This window comes from Nicotiana sylvestris, chromosome 4, assembly GCF_000393655.2.
Source record: "Nicotiana sylvestris chromosome 4, ASM39365v2, whole genome shotgun sequence".
NCBI lineage: Eukaryota > Viridiplantae > Streptophyta > Magnoliopsida > Solanales > Solanaceae > Nicotiana > Nicotiana sylvestris.
In genome coordinates this window covers 102,761,574-102,773,052 of record NC_091060.1, presented here as the reverse complement: position 1 = coordinate 102,773,052, position 11,479 = coordinate 102,761,574, and positions in this window count along the sequence as shown.

Sequence of the window (11,479 nt, the reverse complement as noted above, 5' to 3'; positions counted from 1 at the left end):
TGAAAGAAGCGGCCTAGGCAAATCTACCCAGTCTGAACTACGGTATGACTTGATCATCTTCACTGAGGTACATAGGCAGCTTAGAGTTTCATTCTAAGTTCAGTTGCATAAGTTCAAAAGATACATATTGCCCCAATTGTTGTTCGAGTAAAGTATGGAGGAATGCAAAATCAAGTTGAAATGCCATTCTCCTATTGAACTTTGATCTCATTTGATTTAAAGGGGGCAACCCTCCTTGGTAAATTGATATCTTCAATGGGCCAATTTTAGAAGGATGTCAAATATTTGCATTAAAGTCCTGGGATTCTCTATGTATTCAGGTTCGCCAAACCTTCAAGTTTGTTGGTCTCCAAGTCCGCCCTCCGCCAAAAAAAAGGGGAAGAGAAGCGACGCATTAAAAGGAAACACAAGTATAAGGAAATGATTGTTTGGCGCAACGTTTCAAATTCAGTGAGATTTGAACCCCAAGATATTTGTGAGAATATGGCTCTTAAATTTCGATTTATGGCAAGTAAGACGTCTTCCGATCTTGAGGCTTCCATATCAAGATACAAAATATTTGGTGAAGTCGCGCAAAACTGAAATTGTCTGTGTATCAGAATTTAGTCTTGACTTCAAAATATTATCTGAATGTATCTGTAAGGCATTAAATCTTGAATTTTATATATGTTATATATTTTGAAGAGTTTCCAGTAGATCAAACGGTTCATGATTTCGACATTCCTACTTCAAGATACAAAACTTTAGGCGAAGTCGCGCAAATCTAAAATTTTCAACGTGGTGGAACCTAAAGTTGATTTCAAAATATAATCTGGGACGATCCTGAAGTTATTTGATTGAAAATTTCGGATATGTTTTAGATTTTGAAGTCTAGTTTTCAAGAAATCAAACAGTTTATAATTTCAATGCTCCTACACCAAGATATGATTTTTTTAGTGAGACTAGGCAAATCTGGAATTGATAGCGAGGTGCAATATAAAGTTGGTTTCAAAATATTATTTGGGACGATTCTGAAATTGTTTGATTTAGAATTATAGATATGCTCTAGATATTGAAGTCTAGTTTTCTTGAAATCAAACGGTTTGCAATTTCGATATTTTTACACCGAGATATGAATTTTTTGGTGAGACTGCGCAAATCTGAAATTTTCAACGTAGTGGGATCTAAAGTTGGTCCCAAAATATTATCTGGGGCGATTCTGAAGGAATTTGTCATGAGGAAGAGATGACGCCTTTGACGATGACTTCACTTTACACGTAGGCCCTCTAATAGATTCATCACTCACTTGTGACTTGTCGCATGGGGATACCACCGGATGCCCAATGGTGTTTAACTGCATAAAGAAAAGGCAAAGAAAGTAAGTAACTTATAGTGAAGCTACTCCTGGGAAAAAAAAGAGGAATGAGCGAGGCGATTGTATTTTACCTCTTTGTTACAAGCTGTATGCGCTCTTGAGGGACTATCAACACTTTGAACCTCTACGATCTCTACTGGGTCAGGCCATTTCCTTTTCCAATTTTGATCTTCATTGGTACTCTGGCTTGTGTCTTGAGGAACACGCGTGCTAAATGGAAGAACTAGAGGGTGTGTCTCTATAGTTGTTGAAGTGCACACCACTTCTTTCAAAGCTTCCTTTGAGGATTTAAGCTTCCTTTTTTTAGGTTGCGTAACTACTTTTGGGATTGGAGTTGATATTTTTTTAACTTTTGCGAGCATCTTTCCAACACCTTGATCTTCACCTCCTAAAGGAGTTGTAGACTTTAGCCCAACATTGTCTACCAAAGCTTGTAAGTTATTCTCAAGAAACTTCTCATGCGCTTTCTCCTACCAAGACATATAATTAGTGGAGAAAGGCTTCTCCATAGGATCTCCCGCTGGGGGAAAAACCGCACGTGACATAGATCGATATAGTGTGCAAATTCTCCAAAATCTGATTCCTTCATCTAGAGAGGTGTTGCGGATATCGTTCTCCAAAAAGCCGGGGACGTTCTGGTAAAATCCAAATTGACGACCAAACCGATGTGGGCTATATGGATCGATAATGAATGAGTTACCATACCTCAAAGGAAGGTAATTAAAACGTAAGCTCATGAAGTAATTTGATTCCAATTCTTGAGGGGCATCGTTATCCACGTAATAATAAGGACGGGAATTGGTTAACATTGTTGGTGCCCAAACTATATCCTTCCCATTGTGGATGCGTTTTCTTCCATCCTTCTCGTCAAAGTACCTTGCAGCCCCTTCTCCTGAGTATGCCACCATCAATGGGACAAACGGGCCCTTAGCAAGTGAATAGTGGGTTTTGAAGTAATGTGCAAGTCAGCCATAAACATAATGAATGGGAAAAAAAACTTTGACCTGATCGAGTTGGGAAGAATGCGAAATCTTATTCAAACCATGATAAATACTCGCTAAAACTGGGACTGCAAGGCTAATCTGTCGCCCGCCTGCCATCATGCTTGACATCTTAAAAGTCTCAGGATGAATGGAGTTTTCTACCTTGGGGAACACAAAGGCACATAGCCAAATTGATAAGAATGCCGCTACATATGTTTCATCTTTCTTGTCAGACCTCACCCTGAGCTTAGAGAATATAGTTTCTTGATCACTCGACCACCTCGTCGTCTCGGGAATAACTCTGTTAGGATTATGTGTTGACTTTAGGCATGCAGATTTATTTTCCTTTCACAACGGGGCAGGCCTATATATTAAAATTTTTTTATACCAAAAACTTGTCCACTTGATGAAGGAGACCTTTTAGGTAGCACCCGTACCCTCCTTAAGATGATGAAATGCGGCAAATAAATACTCGCAAGATCGAGGAATAAATCTGACTTGTTTTTCATTCAAACCAATGAGTTCCCTTGTCTCAGGTACCACTTTTTCGTACGGAGAACCCGCAATGGGCAAACCCCTAAGGATATGTAAGTCCCAAAGAGATATAGATAGCTCCCCAGCTGATGTAAGAAGTGTGTTCATCTTGGGGCACCAAGCCTCACAAAATGCTTGCAAAATGTTCGAGTTTCAATCATAAGTGAAAAGTGAGGCATAGACAGCATCATAAATCTTTGTTGTACTCAGAGTTTGTTGGCTTCCACCAAGTACGTCTTCAGCCCATTCCCAATATCCTGGGATATGATGATACTCGCCCTCGATTGTTGTTGTGTTTTCCCAATGTACTTCGCCTTGAATTATGCGACTTCCTAAGTTCGGAAGGGTGCTAGCAATATTTACATGGCTATGGATTGGCGCTTGGAGAGACCACATCTTGGATAATGGATTAGAAATCGATTTATGTTCCAAGGTCCAGTTCTCTACATGAAGGGAGTTCCTTAGAGGAGGCCATGGGGCTGCATATCGGCCGGCTTGTGAGGTGTGAACCAAAAGCTTGGTTTGTTCTATGCCATCTTCAGTCTCGATGATGAGATATCTAAGTTTTGAGGAAGGTGAGGTATAGTCCCTGAAATTTGCCATCTCTTCGTGCTAAAAAAAATGAGGGTTCATCAAAGTCCGAATCAAGAATATAGAATGGGTACAAAGGTCTAAATGGATGAAATGCTCTCCAAGAATCGGGCCACATTGAGAGTAATCTCTCCAAGAATTTGGCCATTTTGAGAGTAATCTCTCCGAGAATTTGGCCATTTTGAGAGTAATCTCTCCAAGAATCGGGCCATTTTGAGAGTAATCTCTCTAAGAATCGGGCCACATCGAGAGTAATCTCTCCAAGAATCGGGCCATTTTGAGAGTAATCTCTCCGAGAATCGGGCCATTTTGAGAGTAATCTCTCCGAGAATCGGGCTATTTTGAGAATAATCTCTCCAAGAATTGGGCCACATTGAGAGTAATCTCTCCAAGAATCGGGCCATTTTGAGAGTAATCTCTCCAAGAATCGGGCCATTTTGAGAGTAATTTCTCCAAGAATTGGGCCACATTGAGAGTAATCTCTCCAAGAATCAGGCAAGGATGGATACTCATCCCCTCACACCCCAAAATTGTCTTCTTCATGCATGGATCATCTCGTTGAACAAGAACATATCTTTCTCGCTTAACCTACAAAAAGAATGACAAAAGAAGAAAAGCACAAGAAAAGAAGAAGAAATTACCTTCTCGTCAATACTTCCGAATCCACAAAACTAGACTCAAGTGGCTTGAGAAAACTACGAATTGATATTTAGAGGGGAAGAACATACGTCTATATATACACATATGGGAAGGCATCGGACAATAAATTTGACGATGTGGGATATTGCAATTGTTTTTTGGGTCGGATTCGGCTACTGCTTGTGTCTTCGAAGAAGAATTTGACTAGTAAAGGCGGCAACAGAAATTCGTTTCCAACATGGAAATCGAGTACGCATGTTTATCTCCCAGAATCTTATTAGAAACGAAGAAAACTACTTTGCAAAGAATATAAATTGCCAACAAATTTGTTTTGGACAGTAATTACGTGAATGTAATGAGACTACTACAAACTTCAATCATTATAGTTTTGTTTTATTCAAATATGAATTATCATTGATACTGTGAAGGCAAAGTGCAAGTTAGTTGTGGAAATTATCTCGTTCGAAGCTCTAGTTTGACACCTGTGTTTGGGACTTCACTGATACTTCAAGGCTTTGTCGTTAATAAGTTTATGCTCTGACAATACTTGAAGTAGGGGGCATTTGTAGGCATTTAAATTTTAAATTCATAAAATAATTTGGATTATATTTTAAATTCAAGATATATTAGTCCAAATAAATACTATGGGCTAATATAATTGGATTGATTATATAAGTCCAATAGATGTGGGTTAAATAAATAAGTCTTAATTCATTGGGCTAGCCCATTTGGTTGGGCTAAAGTGATGAGCCGAATTCATTAAGCCCAAGATGTCATCTTCCTAGATGCCCAGTTTGGTGCCACGTGTCAAATGACGTGGCGCGCCAAGTCAAACGGAAAAGCCAATAGGACCATGCCACGTGTCAAAATGACAAGGCATGTCGAGTCACACTAAAAGGCCAATAAAATCGCGCCGCGTGTGCAAGTGACATGTTCTGGCCAATCAAATGCGGCCATGTCACACTTCAATTTGATTGGTCGGAAAGTGTTTGTTTTTACCATGACTCCTTCCTTCCATAACTATAAATAGGGGTGTTTATAACTCAGAAAAAACACCAGAAGTTATAACAAGAAGCAAGAAAGAGCTCGTGGATCAAACGCTGCAAATTCCTCCACAAGTTTCAGGCTTCAAGTTCAAGTTCAAGAAATCAAGTGCAAGTCCAAGAATGAAGAACAAATCAAGGTCAAGTTCAAGCAATCAAGTTCAAGCTCAAGAACAAGATTATCGTTCGAGGCAACAAATACATATTCAAGATCAAGCTCAAAGGCCCTTGAATTTATTTACTATTGAAAAGAAGAATCAGAGGATTCATAGAGATTGTAACACTCAAATATTCAAAATAAAATACTATGATTGTTGCGATATTTTTCGGTCTTGATTTTATTTTCTCGACGCAAATTTATTGTCTACAGTAGTCAAACTAAAATCCAAAAACATTTTTATCTTTTTCATTCCTTGATTTGAAATCTTTCTTTCAGGATATCAAACGAAAATTCAAAATATTTTTCTTTGGTTTATTTTTTAGATTTCCTTCCTAAAAAAAGAATCAAAAAAATAGTTTTCTCTTATAGGGTTTTTTTCCTTAATAATTTCCCATAGAGTATTTGTTTAAATATATATATATATATATAAAAAAAAATAAAAAAATATATGCTCGTTAAGCTTGAGTTTAGAATAGGTTATAGAACATTAAGTCTAGAAAATTCAAAAAAAGGATTTGCTTCTTTTATTTCTCTTTTCTCATCAGAGTAGTCATTAAGGTAAAAAGAAAAGAAAAAGAAAATGAGAATGTTTGTTTGTTTACTTTATTCCCGATCTTCCCGAACTACGCAAAGATCTGATTCATGCGGTGTCATGATACGTAGGCAAATTACATAGGGTTCGATCGAATCATTTTTTATTAAAAGGGAAAAATAATAAATAAATAAAAAAGGAAAAGGAGAGGATGAAGTTGCGGGACGTGAGAAATGAGAGGAAAGAAAAGAGCGATAATCAAAAAGAGAAAAAGAGGAAGTAAAATGAGCAAGCCAAGAAGTGCTAGAAAAGAAAGAAAAGAAAAGATTGAAATGAACAAAATTGGGATGATGCCAAGTGACGTTGTGACCCTCGAAGTCATTCTTGAACCGTTAATTTTTGCTAGGTGCATTGCACACAATGTGATATTTGCAGCTGGTAAATGTCCTAACGCTAACATGATGACTTCATTTTGTTCCTCTTTGTTATCTTCATTAAGCAGAAGGGTAGTTGGTTTGTGGTTCATAAGTAACTCATCCATACAACACAAGATCAAAGAGCAAGGTAGCCATGGCTAGCAAAGACTGGGGCACAAGAGTTGTTGACCCGTCGAGGGAGTTTGTGGAGTCGGAGTCTAAATTGAAAGAGGAGGTCCAAAGGGTGAAACAGCAGATGGCAGAAATGTATTAGTCTTGGATTAGGGGCCATCCTCCACCTTCATTCCCTACTAACTACACTGAAAGACCTGTAACTATCCCACCACTATCACAAGCCCAGGTTCCCACTGCTGTTGATATCTCCCCACAATCTTTGCACGTTTCACCCCTCAAAAGCACATCATATACTGCTCCTTTGGCCACTCATGCTCTTGTAGCTCCTCCTCCAACTACTTTTCCTCGATCCTCTAACGAGACTATGTTCAAAGTCCCCGATGTCCAACACTATGCTCTAGAACCAACTTTCAAAGTCTCAGATCCATACTCTCACACTCCTCATTTTGAGCCTCCCGGTGAAACTAAAAAGCTTACTAAGATAGTGGAGCAAGATGAGATATCTAGGAAGGTGAAAATCTTAGAGCAGTCTTTAAGAAACATGCAAGGGATAGGGAGCCAGATGAGTGTGGCTTACAAAGACTTGTGCTTGTTTCCTGACATCCAATTGACTGCTGGATTTAAGATGCCGAAGTTTGATTTGTATGATGGACATGGAGATCCGGTAGCCCATCAGAGGAGTTATCGTAGTGAAATGAGAGGTGTTGGCGGGAAAGATAAGCTGCTAATGGCGTATTTCAGTGAGATCCTGACTGGGGTAACCTTGGAATGGCATACACGTCAAGATGTCAGTAAGTGGCGTACATGGCATGACATGGCTCAAGATTTTGTTCGACACTTTCAATACAATCTAGACATTATCCCTGACCGCTCCTCCCTATCTAATATGGAAAAGAAACCGGAGAAAATCTTTAGGGAGTTTGGGCTCAGATGGAGGGAACAGGCTGCTCGAGTCAATCCCTCAATTGGTGAAGAAGAAATGGTTGAGCTTTTCCTACATGCTCAAGGGCCCAATGACTTCAGTCATTTGATCCCGGCCTTGGGTAAACCTTTCAATGATGTGGTAAAAATGGGAGAGATTGTAGAAGAGGGAATCAAGTCCGGCAAAATCATAAGTTATTCGGCATTGAAAGATACTACAGAAGACATTCAGAACATCTCAGTAAGTTTGGGTGGAAGACAGAGAAATAGAAATGATGGTGTTGAGCTACGCCAACAATAGGAGCCCGCGGGCATTCCTGCTCAACGCTTTCAGCCTCGATATTGACCTCATGGATATCCCTGTGCTCTAGATAATCCTCCCCAATGCTACTTCTCTCCACAAAACCCCAAAAGTCCTACATCACCTTCCCAGTACTCCGTCCACAATGCACCACCGTATGCTCCACACCCACGAGGCCCGCGATGGCCTGCACCACCTCCACAAATGTCTTACCTGTCCCCTCAAGCATACTAACCACCTACCCATAAAAGGTTCCAACTGAGGCCAGAGTACAAGATGAAAAGGCAAAAGCAAAAGGAAAAGACTTTCTCTCCCATTGGAGAATCATATGTCAGTTTGTTCCAAAGGTTGAGACAATTAGACATGTTGAAGCCAATTAAGATAAAAATGTCGAACCTTCTCCCAAAGAATTTTGATTATTCTCAAAGGTGCACACATTGCTCTGATGCCCTGGGTCACAGCACAAAAAAGTGTTGGCATCTGAAAAAAGCAATTCAGAAGCTTATTGATGTAGGTGACATTGTCGTGAAAAATCCAGATGCAGTAGACACTAGCCAAAGTCCATCGCCTATTCATAATGAGACGCATATGGTGGGTATGATTTCTTTTGAAAAGGAATGTGAGAATTCTTCTAAAATCCCCGGAGGTCTACGTGCTGCAAAGCTTTCAGTGCTATCAAAGGTTGATCTCAAGAACGATCTGGCCAAAGGGACCCAAAAGCAGTTTGCTAAGGACAACGCGATGAAGACTTGTGAAGGTCCTAGTAATATTGATGCAGGACCCGGTGGCTAGGATGTCAAGCTTGGTGATTGGAAATATGCTCCTTTCTTGGCCAGCCAGGGAGGAGTCTTGGTGGTTCATTTTGCTGTCATTTCTATTATCCGGGTTATTTTGGGGTTGTAATCTGGAGATTATCTTGTGCCGCAAACCCTTCTATCCTTTTTATTTTTGTCTAGTTCCTTTAGTCACAGTAACTCATTTAGTGTTACCTAGGTTTGTTACAGGGTTGTACCCCAGTTTATTTTACTTGTTCTGTTATTCAAACCCTTTCACCACCTGTATAATGCAATTTCCTGTTTTCTGTTAGTTCTAGTCAGTGTTTGTTTAGTTCTCTTTCCCTTTTATAGTTCTTTTCATGCTGGATCTAGTGACATGACATGCAAGCATAATTCTAGTATGGTCTTAAAAGTTAGTTTAATTATGAATCAATGAAACAATTTTGAAGATGATAGGGACACTTGAGGGAAATAAGTATAGATTTGGACATTTTGAGATCATTTAAAGCCCGAACCATGTGAAACTGGGACAAATAGTTTGGAAAGTTAATGGGACGACAAGAATTCGTTAAAGGAGAGTGAATCCCAGGCAATTCGGAGCGAGCAATTTTGAGTACACCTCAAGTAACAAGATAAAATCGAGGGAGTTTGCTCTGAACTGATGGAGAATATCCATTGTGAAGAAGGAATCAACCAACGAGAGTTTTGTACCTGACAAGGCACTAAGAAAAGTGGAAGGCATATCAATGATATCAATGTCGAATCCGCAAAAGAAATATTATGCATGATCTTCAATTTTCATCCTCAAGTTGCATGTGTCATACGTGATGTTCTTAGAGATTGGGAGGCCCTCTTTCAGCTACCCAAACACTTGATACCCTTTTGAGCATGTACTGATTTCTTCGACCTCCCCTCTTTTGGAATCAAGTTAGAGTCATACGAAAAAAAGAAAAAAATTCATGCCCCCATAGGTTTATTTTAGAAAGTTCATTCCAAAAGGAAAATTCAAAAAAGAGAAAATAGAGATAAAGAAGGAAAAAAGGGAAAAAAAGTAAAGAAAAAGGAAAAGAGAAGGAAAATAGTAACAAAAAGTAGTCTCATGAACTACGTTCGACCTGATTCATTTTAAGGATACAATAGCCAACCTCACGATTCAGTCCCATCAAATAAAAAATTCAAAAGTCCCCAAGCAAAGAAACTGGGGAAGAAGTTGTAGTTGTTGTTAGAGATCTGATTCCAAAAATTGTAATTTTGAGCCTTTTTTAAGCTGTTTTTGAGCCTTTATGATTTCCTTTCTTTCTAATCCTATCCAAAAGCCTACATTACGGTCCAAAGAAAGACCTTCCGATCAATCTTTGAGTAGCACCAAGTCAAGCGAGTTGGAGGTATAATTCACATCAGGGGCAACACTCTATCCTACACAAGGAAAACAAAAATGAGAGAGTCTTATCGGTGAAAACCTTCATAGGTACCATAAGGCGACGGTAAGTTGAGAGAAAGAAAAAAAATGAGAGAGTCTTGATGGTGAAAACCCTTTGGGCACTACAAGTCGAATAAGGATCATGAATCAGATAGGATAATTGGAGCATTGAAGTACAGTTTCACGACTCGAAGGTACAACAAAAGTTGAACATTAGACTTGCTTGACAGATTAGGCCACTTAATCCCAAGGTGCACGTCATGGTCATTAGAGTTGGTATCCACATCTAATAAGTTTCTACTTTGTAGTTTTTCTTGTTAGAAATCATCTCTTTCTATTGTCCTTTACTCTGTTCATTTTGTCTTGTTTACTTCCTCTTCCTGAGTCTATTTGGTCAGAACAAGTGAGAAATGACTTCAAAATTTGCTACCAGCTTTTCAATTGCACAAAATGAAGTCTGGATAGCACATCAAAGTGACATAAGTCAGGAAAGAGCAGTATACGCACTGAATGGATAGCAATCGGCGTGCTTTGCGATTCATGAGAAATGCAAAAGTTTGGTAAATGGCAATTCATGTGCACAATGCAGCAGATAAAGAGTATTTGAACGAATCAAAGGTGTAATCTGTGATATGGGTGACAGAGAAAGTGTTTAGTCAATGAACAAGTAATGTCTTTCAAGTTGAAATCAAAGTTATCATGGCAAGTGAAGGAACAATCGTCGCAAAGTCAAGGCCACAAACCAACCACCATGCTTAAACTCACAAATTTTCCTTTTCTGAAACAGGGACGGAAGCTAGGTTCATATAAAAGCTTGGAAGCTTGAAATTTTCAGGTGTAATGCCTCAATTCTACTTACGTAAAGGCTATTGAGAAGATCACACATCATCCCCAGGAGAAACACTTCCTAGTCTGGGTTTTCAAGTTATATTTTGTTGTAGGAGACGCACTTTTTAAATTGAGATTTTACCCTTAGGAGACTCACTTCCTAGTTTGGATCATTTGAGGTTTAGTCACTGAAGTTTTCATCCCTAGGAGACACACTTCCTAATCTTGGTCATTTAAGTTCACCCCTAGGAGACGCACGTCCTAGTTGGAGTCATTGAAATTTTACCTGTTAGGAGATGCACTTCCTAGTAGGGATCTTTCAGATTATACTTGTTAGGAGACGCACTTCCTAGCTTTGGTCATTTAAATTCATTCATAGGAGACGCACTTCCTAGTTTGAGCCATTGAAGTTTCACCCCTAGGAGACGCACTTCCTAGTCTGGGTTTTTCAGGTTATATTTTTGTTTTAGGAGACGCACTTACTACATTGAGCTTTCCCCTAGGAAAAGCAATTCCTGGTTGTAAGCATTAAAGTTTTACCCTTAAGAGACGCACTTCCTAGTCTTGGTTTTTTAGGAGACGCACTTCCTAAATTGAGATTCTTCCCCTAAGAGACGCACTTCCTAGTTTGGTTCATTTAAGTTCATTCATAGGAGACGCACTTCCTAGTTGGAGTCATTGATGTTTCACCCCTAGGAGACGCACTTCCTAGTCTAGGTCTGTCAAGTTATATTTTGTTTTAGAATACGCACTTCTTAAATTAAGATTTCACCCCTAGGAGACGCACTTCCTAGTCTGGGTCTGTCAAGTTATATTTTGTTTTAGGAGACGCACTTTTCAAATTGA